The sequence below is a fragment of the Periplaneta americana genome, chromosome 7 (genome assembly GCF_040183065.1).
Source record: "Periplaneta americana isolate PAMFEO1 chromosome 7, P.americana_PAMFEO1_priV1, whole genome shotgun sequence".
In the NCBI taxonomy this organism is placed as follows: Eukaryota; Metazoa; Arthropoda; class Insecta; order Blattodea; family Blattidae; genus Periplaneta; species Periplaneta americana.
In genome coordinates this window covers 154,120,145-154,140,198 of record NC_091123.1, presented here as the reverse complement: position 1 = coordinate 154,140,198, position 20,054 = coordinate 154,120,145, and the positions used below count along the sequence as shown (strand labels likewise).

At 34.8% G+C, this 20,054-nt stretch overlaps 1 protein-coding gene and 1 non-coding gene across 2 annotated transcripts in view; both read right to left on the bottom strand.

The window, feature by feature from the left end:
• LOC138703625 (factor associated with metabolism and energy) overlaps positions 1 to 11,471 on the bottom strand; it is an 87,423-nt gene extending 75,952 nt beyond the window's left edge. The window contains exons 1-2 of the mRNA XM_069831669.1: positions 11,429 to 11,471; positions 5,502 to 5,588 (exon numbers count right to left, since the gene is read on the bottom strand). The gene's annotated coding sequence lies outside the window, so the exon portion shown is untranslated. The remainder of the gene's footprint in view (positions 1 to 5,501; positions 5,589 to 11,428) is intronic.
• A 6,509-nt stretch (positions 11,472 to 17,980) lies between these two features.
• Positions 17,981 to 18,052, bottom strand: TRNAH-GUG (transfer RNA histidin (anticodon GUG)). Its single transcript has one exon. It is a non-coding gene; the product is annotated as a tRNA-His (tRNA).
• Between the last annotated feature and the right edge of the window lie 2,002 nt (positions 18,053 to 20,054).

The window sequence follows — 20,054 nt, the reverse complement described above, 5'->3', positions numbered from 1 at the left end:
TTTCGAAACGAGTGAGCAAATGGCGCGTATTATTACGTATAATTTTTTTTGGCACAACTACAGTCGAGCCGTTCTTATTTCCGGCGTGGCCACGCCTTCTCGACTTTTGGCGCGAAGAAGGTAGGCAATAGCGGTGTTGCTAAATCTCTGTCAAGCCAATAGTGAACGAACGCAGTTCTAATAGCTGGTTGTCGAACAATCAGTCGGTAGTGCAGTGTTATTGTTGTTAGTGTGGTGTTATCGCCGAGGTTTGAGCATCGTAATGCCGCGGGGTCGGAAGACCATCAATTCGCAAAGCAGAGAAATGATTCTCAGCGTTAGAGATTATTTCGAAAATGGACGTGGAAATAAGGGTAGTTTATTGCCTTTAATGCAAGTGGTGCAAAGAACAGCTGATGCGTGTGATGTGATCAAGTTCACGGTTTCTCAAATAACGATAGAGAAGTACGGACAATCCGGCAAAGAAGAAGAAAAACTGGGAACTATGGCGGAGGCAGGTACCAACAATGACTGTAGCGATCTAAGCGATAATAAATTAAACAATACCGGTAGGCAAGGTTCTTCGTGTAATTTTTTTATGTAGCAATCACTTATCATGACAAAATTTTTAATACTAACATATTTTACTTAATTTACAGGTTGTGTGGTTTTAGTTACTCATTCACATAAAAAATGTTTATTTATTATATTTTACAGCTTTCTCCCATTTTAGTAATTTCTAATATTGTTTCTGTATTTACGAACATCGTTACTTCAAATGGTCGGAAAAACCAATTATAGCACAATATGGTAAGTCGTCTGTGTCCTGGGATGCTAGGATCAACAATAACAATAATATATAATATTATGTATTCATATATTACTAATTATTTATCGTAGGAAATAATTTTTCGTTCGATGTTTAAGATTAGACATGTGCTAAAACTTCGTTAAGTGTACAAAGGTAGACTTGACAACGCAGTAACATCCACCGTGAGCGGGAAGCGGTATGTCGTCTGCATAACCTTGACGACAACCACTGCCAGTGAAGCAGCGTGTCAGCTGACCAGAAGCTGTCGTGTGATTTGCTGCCGGAAATAAGAACGGCTCGACTGTAGATGGAAATTCTATGTGAATTAATTAACATATTAATAAATCACAGATTATTGACATGTTTATAGGCTACATTGTCTTATAGTAGGTCCAGTTATAACGTCATGAAGTTGTTTGTGTATTAGTTCTGTTTCTGTAGGTAAAACTAAATAAAGTTTATTATCTGTTAGCATTTTTAGTAACTTAAACTATGAGGCATTGACTACAATTTCTGTGTTCATAGTTGACGATGTGTTGATATTGAGACGTGATAGTTTTCATAATGTTTCGTCATAGTTGTTTATATTACCACAGTCTAGTATATACAGTCACGAAGCTTGAGTTGTGAGGGTGCTAGGAACAATAGACTGTGCTGGTACTATTTCGCATTGTCTGTAATGAGGCGATATTAGCGATCCTAGTGGTGAGCAACTATCTATAGATGCATATTTACTACGTATTGAGCTTCGTGACTGTATATATTAGACTGTGATATTACTATAACAACTTTGCGTTATTCGTACGGAAAAGTGAATCTAACAATGTTTTTGGCGTACGCGTAAAGCAAATAAGAACTTTTAAACCAATAATGTGTTATGAAAAACAGCAGTTTCCATGTAGGAGTGCCAAAAAGAAATTAAAAACAGCTACAGAAGTATGACAGTAATTCTTTACATGTGTTTTCATTTTGACGTCTAATTTTTTTCTAAACACATCAGAAGAATATATCTAATTAAAAAATAGGACTGGGAGCAATAATTCAAATTCAGTGGGCATGACTAGGATTCCTAAAAACTACATCGCGGTTCGAGTAGGACTTCAATGTTTTGTCCCAAATTTGAGATCTTAGAAATAATTTCGTAATTCTTGTATCTTTATCCATATTTTAAAATGTATAAACAGCGGGTTTGCACAAAAAAGAGTGAAAGAACAACACCACGTGCACGCCGATTCCAACTGAATCGAAAACAGGAATGGAATTCATTCTGGTAAAGCATCTGACCCTGACCCCTGCGCGCGCATTCTGTTGTGGGCCGCCACTATGACCACTCTCACTGTACTACCGAGATCAATTCTTCTCGTGCCGACTTTCGGAATAGGAATCTCATTCAGAGCCTGCACTCTGTATGTACTTTTAGTTTGATATCCTCTTTGAACTCTGGAAGTTTCTGAATAATAGTTTTTCAGCATCCTGTAGGCTACGTAGTTATGACTAACAATAACAGCCACCGGCCCAGCTCAGGAGTAGAGTTGGTCTCACAAAAATAAACTTAATTTCGTAAAAACTAACCTCAATTTCGGAAAATGTAAATTTAATATCGGAAATGATATCAAACTTAGAAAATAATGAAGTGAATTTAGGATTTGAAGGTTTTTTATAACTTTTTGAGCTATATAGTAACACTGATGACTGTGTGAGTGGTCTGTGCTATATTTCGTTTCATGTGTTTACTGTAAACGAAAGCAACCCTGGGTATCTGCAATGTAGGCCTACTACGTATTGTTTACACCAGCGTATCTCAAACTTTTTTGAAGTGGGGACCACTTTTTTAAGTCAGACTAATTCCGCGGACCACCTTACTCTTGTTCCCTTCGAAAGCAAATTTATCATATTTGTAGCATATTTTAATACCAGTATACTTATATTTTAAAATAGAATTAATTAATTATTATAATACTTTTCTAATTATATTTTTTTGTAGCCAATCACAAGTAACTTATAACAAATTCTGTGCATTGTTGATTCATCGCTTGCCTGTTAGCAGTTAGCTGTTTGAAATCCTTCTTACACTAGTAGCTGTCCACGTCTCTGTTAAATATTGCCCATTATAAATAATGGAAAACTGGCTTCGATCCGGATCTTTGAAAAGAAAGAAACATGAAGATACGTTTCATTTAGGCAGTGCTAATAGTTCAGAAGCTGTGTGTGAAGAAATATCTAATCCTAGTGGTAGCTATTCAAAGAAAAAATACTTTCGTAAATATGACAAGAGTTATTTGGAACTTGGATTTACTTGGTGTGGCAATGAGAGTGAACCAAAACCTCGATGCGTTGTTTGTTACGAAGTGCTTTAAACGAGTGTATGAAACCCGCGAAATTGAAACGGCACTTAGAGACGAAACACGCAAGTGTAAAAATAAACCTATCGGAGTTTAAAATAGACGGAGTCTAAAATTTCTTATATCGTCATCTGAAAAAATAAATAAAAAAAAATTAATGCAGAAACATGCCCTATTTTCAACAAGTAAAGATGCAATTTGGCACGTTCTATTATTGGTGCACGACGTAAAACTATTAAGAAAGTCACCAATACATGAAAAGGTTCTTCTGTTGCTTTGGTCTTCTGTTATAAATTCGGGTGATCCCTGACCACAAGGGCAGAACTCGAGGACCACAGGTGGTCCGCGGACTATAGTTTGAGAAACGTTGGTTTACACCAACTTAAAGTCAAACCACTCCCTTTTTACGTACTATGCATAGGAACCATGCCGTCAAGGCACCAATAACGTTCCGTTTATTAACGTTCTGTTTATTAGAATGACCTTCTGTGATACATTTTTGAAAAGTTCTTAACGGGTTTAATTGAAGTACTGAATAATAAATACATAATGGCATTTAAAAAAAAACAATATCAGTACTCGTATCTCATTAATAAATAACGCTACAAGGTTGCCTTCCCATCAGTATTATTTCCCCCTTTCAATTGTACACCTTTTGTATGAAACAATTTTTTATTTGATGCTTGCTTACAGAGTTATTTTAGGTTGTCAAGATAAATGGGTCTCCCTGTATATTGTATAATGTTTAAATAAAATTGATCCTCCATATTATCTCAAGAGAACAGAAATATTGTAGCTACACAGACATCCATTGAACAACATGTGTTAACAATATTCGTTTACATGGCAACAAGAATAATTGTAGCGGTCTTTATAATTTATATTAATTTAGTGTAACTACATCTAATTATACTCAAAATAAAAATGAAATAAAAATAATTTAAACAATATTAAAGCTTTCCTAAATTAGACTTATCTTTTTCGAAATTGAATTTCACTTTTATGAATTAACTTTACCTATATCTTCCGAACTTTGTAATACTGTTTCCAAAACTGAAATTACTTTCTCCGAATTATATACAATTTTTCCGAATATAATTGAACATTTTCCGAAACTCTGATTGAAAAGTTGTTGAGATGTGGATTATAGGCAAAGGCTTTTTAAACATGGTACAAACTATAAGTACCATTAGTCTAAAACCGTAGCTAGCTTTTCTCATTCTGAGGTACATTAGAATACTGACAGCTTCAAAAAGTAGAACACACTGTAGACCTCTGTTCGTACAGACAGGTATTCAGACCGTCATAAATCTGTACAAATATGATGTTCTAGTGTTTATGAAAGAACATTTGCAAGATTTTAATATGAGAAGTGAGGTACACAATCATGCAACGAGGAATACGCAATTATTAGATTATCCACTTTGTAGACTTAGTGTGACAAAAAATACTATAAATTGATTGGAATCAAATTATTTAATAAGCTCCCTATAAGCATTCAACTTCTTCCTGTTGAAAGTTATAAAACAAAATTGTAGAGTTGGTTAATTAAAAACCCACTTTACTCAATAAATAAGTTCTCTGAAATTGACATACATTTTTAAACAATGCAGTTTTGAATGTTATGGTTGTTGTTTCTTAATTTTTTTTAATAATGAGATTTAATTGAAACCTACTTGGTAAATCAATTTACATTTAAATTTTAATGTATTAATGAACAGAGCAAATTGCACTACCTTATGTTGCATTTTTAAAGTTTATTATTAGCCTGTTTGTAGTATTCTTAATTAGTTATTAAACATATGACAATTAGTACTTGATACTGTATTTTATCTATTAAATATAGTACTTTTAACTTTATATTATGTATTTTGATAAATATCTACATTGTTTTTATAATTAAATTTTTATTTTGTATATCTATGAAATGTATTGCAGCAAGATTGTAACATTTGACAATGTCTATAGTGAAGTTTTTCATTCAATGACAATAAAGATTATTATTATTATTATTATTATTATTATTATTATTATTATTATCCCACGGAAAGAATTTAAAAGGTTAAATTTGCCGAAAAGAGGGTATAGCCCACTGCGATACAAAGAATCGTCTAACATTAAGCCAGTTCACGGGAAGCAGCCTCTTCATTCCGAACGTGGTGACGTAAGGTGACGTGGTTACATCGAGGAACTTTTCCACACACTGTTCTAGCCACCACAAATTACACCATCAACGCGAACTCAAGTATGTACAGTCGAAGCATGGATGTACATAGTTAAATAACATAATATAATTCAAACCTAAAGTCATCTCTGTAACCTTTGCAGGAAATCAGAAGTTGTGTAAATGTGACCACAACAAGTCTTACCTTTTAATTACGTCATATATTCAGCGACTGTATCCACGTAGTTGTGCATGCCACTGCTTTGCTGGTTTGTCGACAGTATTATAACTCCTGAAAATAAGACATTCCAATTAATTTACAAGAACTGCATGCATCATAAATCAAACCTAGAAGAAGAGCTATTTCATTTCCTTAATAATTTACAGTTCCACAATTATCCACACAGTTGAAGTGTCTAGTTTCTACACTGAAGAACCTACAGCTTCTACCAAAAGTTTAAGGACATACCTTCAAAAGAGATGTTTCACTGCTGTCCTTATACTTATGCGAAATCATCTGATATTTTTCCCGTGCAAGATTAATCCAGTCTCTATCATCATATCCCATCTCCCTCAAATCCATTTAATATTATCCTCCCATGTACGTCTCGGCCTCCTCAAAGGTCTTTTTCCCTCCGGTCTCCCAACTAACATTCTATGTGCATTTCTAGATTCGCCCATACGTGATATTATTTATGTATATCCTTATGGGGGAATCTTGTACTTTTGACAATTAAATTTTTTATGTGCCAAAGTTGACTAACCAATTAAATTTTTTTATGTGCCAAAGTTGACTAACCTAACTCCCTTGTCATTACTAGTTACGTGTAGGCTCTCTTTTTCAATAGTTGGTTTAAAAATATCCTCCCGTCCTACTTTAGCATTGAAATCTTCCAATAAAATTGTCATGTGATATCTAGATAATTGATCAAAAGTATGTTCCAATTCCTCATAGAAGCAGTCCTTTGGTTGTCTTTCTGTTCTATAGGGGGATGAGCATTTATAACTACGTTATCGCACCATCTGTCCTTAAGTACTAAATATGATAACCTGTCACTGATAAATTCGACCTCTTTTACTACTGATTTTATTCTTTTATGAACAAAGAATCCTGTTTTCCTAATTGGTGATTATTGTTTCCTTCCCCAAAATACAAGTAATCTCCTGTTTGTGATATGCCATTCCCATCTACCTAACCTCTTGTACTCCCACGAAGTCTATTCTATATCTAGCTAGTTCTTTTGCTACTAATGTTACCCCTCCTGTTTTATAAAGACTAGTTACGTTCCACGTACCAAATCTCATAACCTTATTCCTTTGCTGTGGTCGTGCCAGAGAATTAGTCCCAAAACGAGGCTCATTGTATGGAAACGTAATAAGCTATTTTTTACGGAGATGTGTTGTTAGTCCTTCGCCCAACTCCCAAGCTGGAGGACCACCCCTTATCGGCTCTCCAAGACTGCTTATTCAATGTGTACGAAAAAAATTAATTACTCCAGAATGGGTGTACTTAGATTAATGAGTTTTGGAATAGAGTTAGATATTATCTCTAGTCATTCTTTTACATCCCAATAATCTGCCACTTCACGTTCACACTCACTGAATTTCGACCCATTTTCAGCTTTTCGAGGAAGAAATTTAATCTTTCCACTTGTAGCAACCTCCACAGCTGCCTTAGTCCTGCTTCAGAATTGCATTTGTGTTCAAACAAAGAACATGATATAATGTGTCTTGTACTGTAACCCTGATCATAATAGTTATTATTTTTGTGGTAGTATTTTAACAGTATATATATATATATATATATATATATATATATATATACATATTTGTTTAATGTACATGAACAAGTAATATATTATCTTACAATCTATTGCTTGATAATCCAACCATTGTAGCAACATAGCGACAATGAATTAATTGGAAATATAATATTGAAACATTTTATTTTACTTCTAGTGCATGATCATGATCAAGAACACAATAGGCTTCACTAATAGAATTAATTCATGTTGAAACGGTGAACCATATTCCTCACTGGTAGATTTTTACTTCATTATCTATGTAACTCGGTCTTTGCAGCATCGGAGATTTTAAACTAATCATAGAGACATTGGTGCATTATAATTTATTTTTGGTGCATATCAAGAACAGTATGGATGTTTTGAAACCATTAATCCATACAGAATTTTCTTAACCAGGTATTTCTTTCTTTAAGGGCAGGTATCATCTCTAAAAGATTGAAGTTACTGATCTTTTAACCGGTGCTAGAGGAACAATAACTAAATTATTTATTGACGTGTGCAAGAAACTAGGCATTCCAACGACAACCATAAAAGATACTACATAATTATTAGCCCTTAAATGCTTTCTAAATAATAAAAAAAATCATTTATACTCTCATTAACTAAAAGACTATTTTATACTTTCCGAAAATTTTTATTATAAAATACATGTTTTATTGTTTCCTATAAAAAATTAATTTCTTAATAATTTCGTAAATCAAATTGACTACTAAGCTTGTGAAGAGGCAGTCTTGAATTTCGAGGAACCAAATATACTACTACGTTTACTAAAAAATTGATTTTTTTCTTAAATTTTGACATTATCAGATAGTTTTAAGCACATTTAACAGCATTTCAAAGTTTTAAGTCCTAAATCCACATAAAAATGCTCTTTAAAATTGAAATACCGAAACAAACACATACAAGTAAGGATTCAGTAGACTTTAGAGTAATTTTATTGAAGCGTAAATTTTCCTTGTGAGGGTACATTTTCCTCCAAAACTACTGGGACTACAGTCATAGAATTTTACATACAAGTTAATGTGACTATTTATCTAAGGATATTTCAATATCTTGCTTGGAAGTATTTTTATCCGGCATCAGCATTGAGCTATTTTTGTTGTCAAAAGTAAAACAAAAAAAGATAAATTTTAAAGATATGTGCACACAATAAAAAATTTTACAACCATTTACTTACGTAAATGTTTTAAAAATTTCAGGTCTCTATCTTAAATAGTTTCATAGAAAAATGTACTTCAGTTATTAAGACTATGGAGCTGTGAAATTTCTAACTTCCACATTTTTACATCAATTAATCTGAAACTTTTGCCACATATTTCTTACAATGTGGACATGTAATACACAAATTTCCACTGTTATATTCCAATTAGTTTACTTATAATTAATTTTTGTTTTTTTTAATACTGAATTATAATTGTCCCAATTTTCAAAGTTTACATAATTTTTCTTAAAATTTATATTTAATTTATTCCTGATAGAAGTATATAAAATATGACACATACTTTTCATATTTTTTCATTAATATTTTTGAGAAAAAAATATATTTAGCCTACTCTTTTAGTTATTAATTTTTCTTTTTTTTTTAACTTATCACATTCTCAACACATGGTGAAGAAAACACATGTCAGTTTACTTCACATGCTTTTATGGACTTCTGTGCAAAATTTCACTGAGATTGGAGAAAAACTGCATTCATTAGAGCATTCTGAATGTTAAAAAATGTTGAAAATTGTAAAATCGAGAAATCGAGCATCGAAGTACAGCATGTATACGATATATACTATCGATATCCTTCCTATACAGGTATACGACACACATTTTTCTCCTACGTAACAGCGAGAAATATGAACTGGATGAAAAGTAAATTAGTTAGACTGAAAAACAGAATGACAGCTGAGTGTCAGTTGAAAGGGCTGCAGCTCCACGCACGCGATGATCCCTTTAAGTTGTCATAGGTCCAAAATAAGCACAGATTTAGAAAACATTGTTTTATTTTTTAGAATTAAAAACAAACTTTCAATTTTTAATTGTTTCACCGATCCATAGTCGTAAGTGTATTACAAATGAAGCGTACAGGGAAAAACAATCGGTCACAATTTTCTTAAGGGTGATGTCATCTTGTAATTCAGTATATTACTGCAAAATTTATTGCTCTTCCTAATGAAAAAGTAGGAAAGGATAACTGTATCCATGGTGATAATTCTCCTTTATCAGTTTTGATAAGAAAAACACTGAAGTTTGCAGTAATATACTGAATTAGATGATGACATCACCCTTATGAGAATTGTGACTTTGATTTTTTGTCCTTGTACTCTTCAAATATGACAACTCTAAAGTACTCTATAAGTTGTGAAAAGTGACCTGAAAAAAATTCAGTAGCTATAGGCCTATATAGTGTATAAGCCACACAAATTATAATGTACATTCAAAATTGCAAACTGTCTACCATGGAAAATTGTGCTAGTGGTAAAATATTTTGTGCGAGATCGTGCGTATTTGCTTGGTTTCCGCACAAAACCAATCCGCGGGAAGTCTAAAATTCCACATTCAGTATTCCCAACCTAACACACATAACAATTTCCCTCTTCTTACCGCTTAAGTGACATATTTATTTTACAGCTTTAGGCTTTTAACATATTATTTTTAGAGACGTTCAATATAGTAATAATTATAAATTGGAAACTTACCACTGCAATTTCACCTAAATTACACTGTTAATTATTGTTTTTAAATATTTGCAAAAATTAAGTAAAGCCTACTACTCCACGAAACTTATTGCATTCCTGATACAAGTAACATTAAGGAAGCCGTGAAAAAATCAACGAGATTCCAGATGCCGATGTTATTACTGCAATATGTTATATAAATAATATTGTTAAAATATTAAAATGAAAAATAAATCATTACATAACCTTACCGTTTGTTTTAAGTTCGCATTTATAGACTGGGGGAAAAAAAGACAGACGTATATCATGGCCTGCTGGAGTATAGTAAACACAGAAAACATTTTACAGCAAGAAAGATATTTTGGTGTTCCGAAGTTGGCGTCATTAAACAGAAACCAACATGGAGATTTCATTGCAACTAATTAGAAATTCGTCTTTCAGGTATGTCATAAACGATCTTCGCACAAAATAATGTACGATACACGAGCGGTATGTTTGTTTTCATGTTCTCGGAAATTAAAAAAGCTCAACTACGTTTCGCTTTTTCAATCTTTTTCTCGACCATGAAAACGTCAACATACCGCTCTTGTAACGTATATTACTAATGTAATTGACTGGATTTTTGCCTACGTTCACCTTTAATACATTCGCATTAAGGAAACCAGGTAGTGATTAGAGGTCAAAAATCCGATTTTTAATTTTGCATTTAAAAAAAATTAAAAAACTGTTCTTTAAAACAATATAAATATTATGGGGGTATTTCTGCATTTAACTTAAGCCTTTTAAATGATATCTTTAAATTAGGCGGTGCATGTAATTCATACATTCTTCTTTTTTAAAATGCAGTTTTCCATAAGTTGACATTTTTCAAACTTAAGTGCATTTTTCTCTGAAATTACTAAATCAATTTACATGAAACTTTTACAGTGTTTTCTGCAGCCTGTGTTCTACATAGTACACCTACGGGTTTAAGAATATCACACACATAGCACGAGAAAAAGTGTATATAGACTGAACAAATTTGTAAAAAATGTTAAGCAAAGTTCAGTATTTTTTTCTGTTTCACTAGGGGTGAAATATTTAACTAAATTTTGCTTTAGAATTTACAATACACACTACTAGATAATTTAAAAAATTACAAAGCATATGAGAGAAGATTGTAGCAAGTAATGTGCACCTGAAGAATCAGGTACAATTAGCAACGTGGGAAAACATGTTATCAGTTAGGACCTTTCTTTTGCACTTGGATACGAAACAAATTAGTTGTCTTTTATACCACTGAATTCAAAATGATTGATTGTATAAGTCTGGAAATTTTTATTCCATTCTGACCACTAGAAACCTAGAAATACTGAAGTAAACTTTTGTATTGAAATTTTTTAATCTCACAAGCACCACTACCTAGTTCCCTTAAATCATATGTTACTTTGTGTTGATATAATAAAGTGACCATAAAAATGGAACGTATTACTTTTACTTTTAGTGCATAAGGGAGCAATGAACTCCGTTGTTTGCCAAATAATTAAAAATTCTGAATCAGAGGAGAGATATAGAAGGAAGAAGTGCTCTACACATGCCCAAAGCTACAAAGCAATATTTTATTCCTCAGTTATATAAAAGCCAACGTACACAAGGAATACATAAAAGGGGGTGTAACTTACCTTCCAAGCGACGCGAAGCTTTTGTCGCTCTGGTATGTGTCCGATAGGGGACGGACGGGTTGCGAGCGGCTTGGAGGGAGGCTGACGCAGGCGCAAACGCACCCCGTCCCACATGTACGCCGTCTACCTGTTGGGGGCAATGCTTGACGACAAGGGGTAAAATCGTTATATTGGTTCGAGGAATGAAACGTGAATGACGTGTCACGCAACAATCTGCGATAAACTTGAAATTAGCGCTCGTGTTTAAAATATCGGCAATGCCAGGGGCGAGGACCCCATGAAATTATAGTAGGGTTACACCGAAACACGTGGCGTGATCAGTGATTCATGATTCTTTGTTTATTTATCGCTCCCCTAAAAACGAGGAAATAGACAGGGGAAAAGAGATTAATGCATTATGTCAGACGAAAGTGTCCTCTATTCTACATGTAATTCGTTGATAACGTCATAATTACATGGACATTTAAAAATACTGTAGAACCTCAATTATCCGTCACCCTATTAACCGATTGTTGGATTATCCGTCTATCTTTCGCTTTTTTTTTTTTTGCTGCAGAAATATATGACGTACTGTACATTGTATTAGCACGTTATTTTTTCCTAGAGTGTGTCATTACAAGCCTTTATCGTTATGTGGCATGGTCTACTGTTAGAGTTGTCGTATTATATAACTTCTATATAAAATGTCTTCTACGGATGTCAAAAGAAATCTTATGCTAAGCATCGAAAGAAAAAGTGTAGGCCTAAATAATTAAGTGGTTTGGGGAAAGAGAAACTGTGCCTCATTTCGGATCAGAATACGAGATTGGAGTATAAAGTATGTAAATCTACAACTTGAGACCTCCACTATTTCTATCTTTCCACAGATAGCAATTACAAGGAATTTCCTTTTCTTTAAAAATCCGTCGTTGACAACCAGACTTCAATTACTGGACTTCTGATCCACTACCCAGTACAAGACCACGGAGGAAATTACGAAATTACAAAAATCTCTTATGGTACGGATTATCCGATTTTTTCGATTAACCGTTCAGCCTATCCCCTTCATTACCACGGATAATTGAGGTTCTACTGTATCATAAAAACAAAGAATTCGATCGGTTGAGACGTTTCCCTGCCTATCCGGAGTTGCGCTCGGGTGTGGGCTTGATTCCCGCTTCCCCTGATTGTTTTTTTATTTTTCAAGGTTTTCCCCAATCGTTAGAAAAATGTTAGGTAATCTATGGCAAATCCTCGGCCTCATCTCGCCAAATACCATCTCACTATAACCAATTCCATCGACGCTAAATAACCTCGTAGTTGATACAGTGTCGATAAATAACCAAATAAAAAAAGGAAGAATATCTCTAAAAGTTTTGAACTGTCGGCCAAGACGGAAAAGAAGATTGAAAGATCTCTAACACATGAATTTAATTTTTTTTGTCGAAAAGAAATATCTCCTCTAACATTTGCCAAGGATTATGATGATGACAATGATGATTACTAGGACTCAGAATTTGATGACCTAAAAGTCACACAAAAATGACCTATAAAATGACCTTAAATTTCTGAAAATATGACATTAAAATTAAAAAAGAAATGAGCATGATTTTAATAGAAAAATACAAACAAAATAATAGTATACTTACATCTGTGGAAAATATATTGTCACCGAAATCAATCACTAACTGTCGCAAAAAGCTTAGTCTGCTTTGTTTTACTTTCGGCAATTTTACGTCTTCACTTGTGAGATGCAGTAGGTGCAGTGCAAATATCTAAGTTGTGTCATATAATTAATTAAGTTGATATGTAATTAATTAAGATGATATGTAATTCAGTTGATATGTAAATAAATTAAGGTGATATGTAATTAATTAAGATGATATTTAATTAAGTTGATTTATAATTAATTAAAGTGACATATAATTACTGAAATTGGTAATAGTTGGGTGAAATAGAAGTACTTATAAGTTAGGTTTACTTTTGCTTATTGTAGGCGTTATTATAGAATAGTTTTTATTTATAGTCCTAGGTTTATTGCATCTATTTATTTATAATTAGAAATAAATTTAAGTTTATTTTATTTTTTTAATTTTTCTTTTATTGCTTTAATTATTGTAGAATTATAATTGAATTATTGTATATTATATATCACTGCCACCGGGTGTATACTCAATTGTGGTGTTAATAAATAAATACATACATACAATATGCCGACTGCAGACACTGCGGCTGCATTATTTGTTCTGTAGCATTGAATAAGGGGTAGCACGTAACACACGTGATCAAGAGTCAAGGCTGATGCAACCGTAAGGAAAATTCTTGTAAGACGCAATCGAAATCCTTAAGCAATCTGCAGTAGGTTCTCGGATATACACCGTAAAAATGTCCGTTCATAGGCAGAAAAGGGCAAAAGTGCAACAAAAAGCAGAACATTTCCTTAAAAGAGACCAATAGACAAAAAGGCCGAAAATGCAAAAAATGCAAAATATACGTAGGCTATATTATTTCGTGTTAAAGTGAAACTAGTTTATATTGCATCCTGTATTGTCTGTGATGTCTCAGAAAAAAGATGATATTTCATCAACTTCCGAGCCCTAATGATCACGATGACAAGGCTTGAGAAGATATTATGAAAATGACACAAGCTGCCAGTCTGAAGGCCGTATTCAAGAACGTCATTTCAACTTCACTTCGTCATGACTTCATGTCGGAAGTTTTGTCATATAAAGTAAAATATTCAGAGACAATACTTATCCTTCCTTTGACAAAGTCAAATGTAGTGAAAAGCAAGTGAACTTGGTGTTCGACGTCATCATATAATGACGCAGTAGTTGCGATTGCAGCCCGCTCTATGTGGAAAGTTCGGAAATCATTAATTCATTGCCGGCTATATTTATAGTTTCAAACCTGTTATTTTCAATAACTTCCATTCAAATGGAAGGAATCACAAATGAAGGCGCAAGCCTACATCAAACAACTTGCGTACAAATATAAGGATGTACTAGCTTTTAAGGAACACGGAGGTTCATTGCCGCCCTCACATAAGCCCGACATCGGTCCCTATCCTGTGCAAGATTAATCCAGTCTCTATCATCATATCCCACCTCCCTCAAATCCATTTTAATATTATCTTTCCACCTGCGACTCGGCCTCCCCAAAGGTCTTTTTTCCCTCTGGCCTCCCAACTAACACTCCATTTCTGGATCCGCCCATACGTGCTACATGCCCTGCCCATCTCAAACGTCTGGATTTAATGTTAAGGCATTTGACTTATGGGGTTTCTCAAAATCTGGTAAAGATTTAACAAAACAATCTCATTATTTCGTGAAATAATTGAACATTTGGTTCAAAAATAATACGAATTTGATTCTCAAAACCAGTATTTAAAAGCTGAATCATGATTTTTGCTTAATGTGAACAAACTTTACTCTAACCTGTATGAAATGTCGCAAAGGACATAAATAATAAAGTTCTGCAGGAAATAATCTAATACAATAATATATTACACAAAAGACAACAATATTATTATAACAAAGCCAAAATTCAGACACAAAATAATTAATTTACCAAACTCAACAGCTTAGGCTATAGTTTTGTTCATTCTGTGTCAGTCTTCTCACTGACTTATGAGCCTTCTCCACGAAACCTAATTATTTTCAAGCGCACATGTTACAACAGAAATACCGTTTGACTTGTGGTATTTTTCTACAAATGGTGTATATATATATATATATATATATATATATATATATATATATATTGTGGCAGCCAAGTCGAGGCTCGATCACGCGTCCCTCAGAGGGCGGGGCGCACGAGAAAACGCGTCGAAGAGGGCTGGAGCCGCTAGGGTCTGGAGGGGTGCGACGTAAGATGAGCGATGGCACTCTATTCCGCGGCAGAGAGGGGGGAGTAAAGCAACTGGTGACTGAGGAGAGAAATCCAGAGAAGCCTAGACAGGCGCCATCTCCTGGAAATTTCGAGCAATCGTACTTTCTCGTAACTATGGTGTGGTTATAAATTACGACACGCGAGTGAACTTGAGCAGTGTTGTTATAGTCAGTGGACAGCAAGCCAGCCAGTCTTGTGTAGCAGTGAAGCCAGCTTTGAGACCGAAGTTCGACTTGAGTTGTGTCCGTAACTGTGGAGCCGGAAGTTCTGAGTTTGAGTGCAGTGGACCGCAGTTGGGGGACCTGAGTTCGAAGTTCAGCGGAGTGTCTCTGGAGGTCTGTGGTTCGAGATACTGTGAACTCGAGTGACTGAGCTAGAAGAACTGTGAACTGAGAACTGACAGTTCTGATTTGTAAATAGTGCTTTGTGAACATTAGTAAAATTAACAGTTCATTGTTGTTCTCAATAATCGAAGTAAATTGTCACTGTCGTCTGTGGAGTGCGATAACGAATACTGTGTTACTGTGTGGAGTGGAAATCCCATTGTTGACGGGAGCAGAATTAAATTGTAGAAAGTGAAGAGTAATTGTTGAAATAATAAAATTACAATCTTGTTTTGTAATAAAAGTTACAATATTATATATATATATATATATATATATATATATATATATATATATATCCCTATAGAGCAGGAATTAGCAATAAACTCAGTTTTGTTAAAATTTGACTTACGGAGTTTCTAAAAAAACTGATGCAATTGTGATTTCATCAAACAAGTGACATTAAACGTTGTTTGATATGGTAGCAGTTTGCTTTATAGTATAAACTATTTTAAGAACATTGTATTCTAAAATTAATGTTCTATGTTCACGTAAATTTGATTCATCTCTTTACTATAATTAGTTATTATTCTTGTAAACATAATATTATTCTGTGTTTCTGGCAATCCACGCTGCCTGGGCAGACGATTTTTTGGAAATAGATTATATATATTTTATTTATTTATTTTTCATTGTCATCTCCAATGTGCCAAAGTAGCGAATTCCAGTGTCACCAATAGTGATGGAGACTGATATTTACAATAAAATAGCAGTTGATATTCCCAGTTTTGTTCTTTCAATCACTGACTTTTAAATAAGGACCAAAACATATACTGAAGAGCTCTTTCGGGACAACAGGACACATTAGTGAAAAAGAGACGTTCCCGTATTTTACAAGACGTTTGGGAAACCTAGCCTTACTATTATTTACTTACTGGCTTTTAAGGAACCCGGAGGTTCATTGCTGCCCTCACATAAGCCCGCCATTGGTCCCTATCCTGAGCAAAATTAATCCATTCTCTATCATCATATCCCACCTCCCTTAAATCCATTTTAATATTATCTTCCCATCTACGTCTCGGCCTCCCTAAAGGTTTTTTTCCCTCCGGCCTCCCAACTAACACTCTATATGCATTTCTGGATTCGCCCATACGTGCTACATGCCCTGCCCATCTCAAACGTCTGGATTTAATGTTCCTAATTAAGTCAGGTGAAGAATACAATGCGTGCCGTTCTGTGTTGTGTAACTTTCTCCATTCTCCTGTAACTTCATCCCTCTTAGCATCAAAACATTTTCCTAAGCACCTTATTTTCAAACACCCTTAACTTATGTTCCTCTCTCAGAGTGAGAGTTCAAGTTTCACAACCATAAAGAACAACCGGTAATATAACTGTTTTATAAATTCTAACTTTCAGATTTTTTTACAGCAGACCGGATGATAAAAGCTTCTCAACCGAATAATAACAGCCTTACTATTAGTGCAGTAAAAATTGGAAACCACTACATCGCATCGTCTTCCCCAGGAGATAAGATTCATATGATCCACGTAATCAACTTTCTACATAAGAAGAAACAAATGCAGTCCCTAGAGGTGTCGCCAATGCCTGGATGTTCGTGTACTGCATCATACAAACAATTAACTATAAAGGACATTGATTTATTCTACAGCGCAATATGAACGACTTAATGTGACAGACCAAGGTTATACAAAATCGATCTGAATGTTAATGACAATGTTTTGCTTGTTTCTTAGTTCACTTACCGGTTATTTGTATTTTCACGCCGTTTATATTTTCATAAATTCCACTAAAATAAAGAGAGCGTTATTACGCTTTTCTAAGGTGGCTTAGAATAGAATTAACACTTTATCAGACCTATTCACTTGGTGCATTTTGTGTCCATCTACATAGAGCAGCCTTTTTCAGGAGATGTTCGAATAATGCGGTAGGTCTTCAATTTAAACTCACAGATTTACAATGTAATGTTACAATGAAAGCTAGATGTAAGGACTTGACAAATGCTGAACTTTTCAAATCTTTGTCAAAAAATAAATATCCGAAGCTTCGTTCTTTCGCTTGCTCTGTTGAAGTCATGTTCGCTACAACTTACGTTTGTGAAAAATTATTTTCAACAATGAAAGTAGTAAACACCTAATTTAGATTACGACTGACAGACAAATACCTTCGTGATCAACTACGACTGGCAGTAAGCGACATAATTCCTGATTTTGAAACTCTGTCTCAGAGACATTCAGAAGACATATATATTATTTTAATGTACCGAAGTATATATGATATTTCCATGCAGATATTCTGCGTCATCTTACGATGAAAGAGTAATGGAACGGAGAAAAATTCTCTCCGGCACCGGGATTTGAACCCGGGTATTCAGCTCCACGTGCTGATGCTTTATCCACTAAGCCACACCGGATACCCATCCCGGTGTCGGACAGAATCGTCTCAGTTTAAGTTCCAACTCTTGGGTTCCCTCTAGTGGCCGCCCTCTGCACTACGTCATAGGTGTCTATGAACGTAGGACTGAAGTCCATACATGTGCTGAGGTGCACTCGTTATGAGTGACTAGTTGGCCGGGATCCGACGGAATAAGCGCCGCCTAGAGGGAACCCAAGAGTTGGAACTTAAACTGAGACGATTCTGTCCGACACCGGGATGGGTATCCGGTGTGGCTTAGTGGATAAAGCATCAGCACGTAGAGCTGAATACCCGGGTTCAAATCCCGGTGCCGGAGAGAATTTTTCTCCGTTCCATTACTCTTTCATCGTATTCTGAAGACAGTTAATTTTAGGTTGTGATAATATGTCCTATGTTTTCTTGTTCATTTCTTTCTTCGTTACACGTACTAAACATTAGTTTGTAACCTTATACTCTATAAAATTATATTTAAGTGTTTGACGTAAGGAAAATACAAATACGTTAGTAAGTCACAGTTGCTTCAGTTCCCCTTCGGGTGTCCGCCTCCCTCCCGCACGTTGCAGGTTACACAGTGGCTCGGCGCACGATGATATTTTCGCCATGGCTGACACAGAGTAAACAGACAGCTCAGAGGCAAGTCTAGTCTTACATGTAATTGGCTGTTTTAATCCCCGTCCCTTCTCAGAAGCAAAGAGCAGTTCTGATTGGAGCAATGTATGTGTGTGTGGGCAGGATTTCTCTTCATCACTGATGTTAGCGACCCAATACTATAGTCACCATATTAATGCTTCTTATACTTAATAAAAAGGGACTGATTTAATCCTGTACTTGGCCTTTATCAAGATTTGCTCGGCTCTAAATCCTTCGACATTTTTTCAAAATAACTTGTAATCAGGGGCAGGGCCGAATTTAGGTATAGTGCCGCCCCTAGGCGGTACTAAAATTTGCCAACTCTCACAAAGAGTTTATGAGCAGCTATTATACAGGTCATGTTTAGTTTAAATTATTTTAAATGAAATGTTAAAATTCAGAAAACAACAATTACTGGAATCAAAATACATACATCTTAATTGTGAATTATAAAGATTTCCTTCGCACTTTCTTCACAGAGAAAGTATTGATGATGTCATCAAAGTCGATCTCACGAAGCACATGAGATTAGACGCAAAGCAATGTATTTACACTTATTCATTATTGAAACAAAATTGATTTGTGAAAGGCAGGCTGTGGTTTATTTTTAAGCGTTGGTTTTGTTGGTGGTATTACGAGTATTTCTTACTTCGACAGAAAATATGAAGTAAATTGAAAAATAAACTCCAACTCTTTGCGGAATAAACCTTTCACATCGAAAGAATGATGCTGAAACTGATCAGAAAAAGGAAAAAGTATTGGCTGGTTCACTGGCAGTGCTGCTCATCGGAGTGACTACTACCGCGGAGGAATCGCAGATTATGAATAAAGCTCTCCACCGGTGATCTCCGGTACTACCGTAGGTGGAACAGGGGGCATACGGAGGGATGCGGGGGTTCGGAGCGAAGCGACAGTTAGCTCAAGGACGACCGGCGCGTACGGACTGACGGTAGTTGTGAGTGGAATAAAATGGCACCAAATCGGATATCCGTCGCATGGAAATTCTTTAATTTAGTTGAAGGTAATAATAAAGTCGCACACTGTAAACGTTGTGGGCAAATTTACTCTAAGGGTGGTGGAACTTCGAATGTGTTAGACCATTTGAAGCGATCGCACAAACGCGAACTTGACGAAAACAATTACGCAAAACATTTGATACGATTTATTTTTAAATTGTTTAAGTGCTATTGTTCCCAAAGGCCCACAGTATAGGAAAAAGTCTTGAAATTTCTCTAAAACGTAACTTTCGAGGCAATAAAAAACATACGAAATATTTAAAAGACGACTTGAGTTATATTTTGTTGTATAGACAACTTGAGTTATATTTTACTGTTTGGATTAAAATAGTGAGTTTCTGAATGAAACTAAAG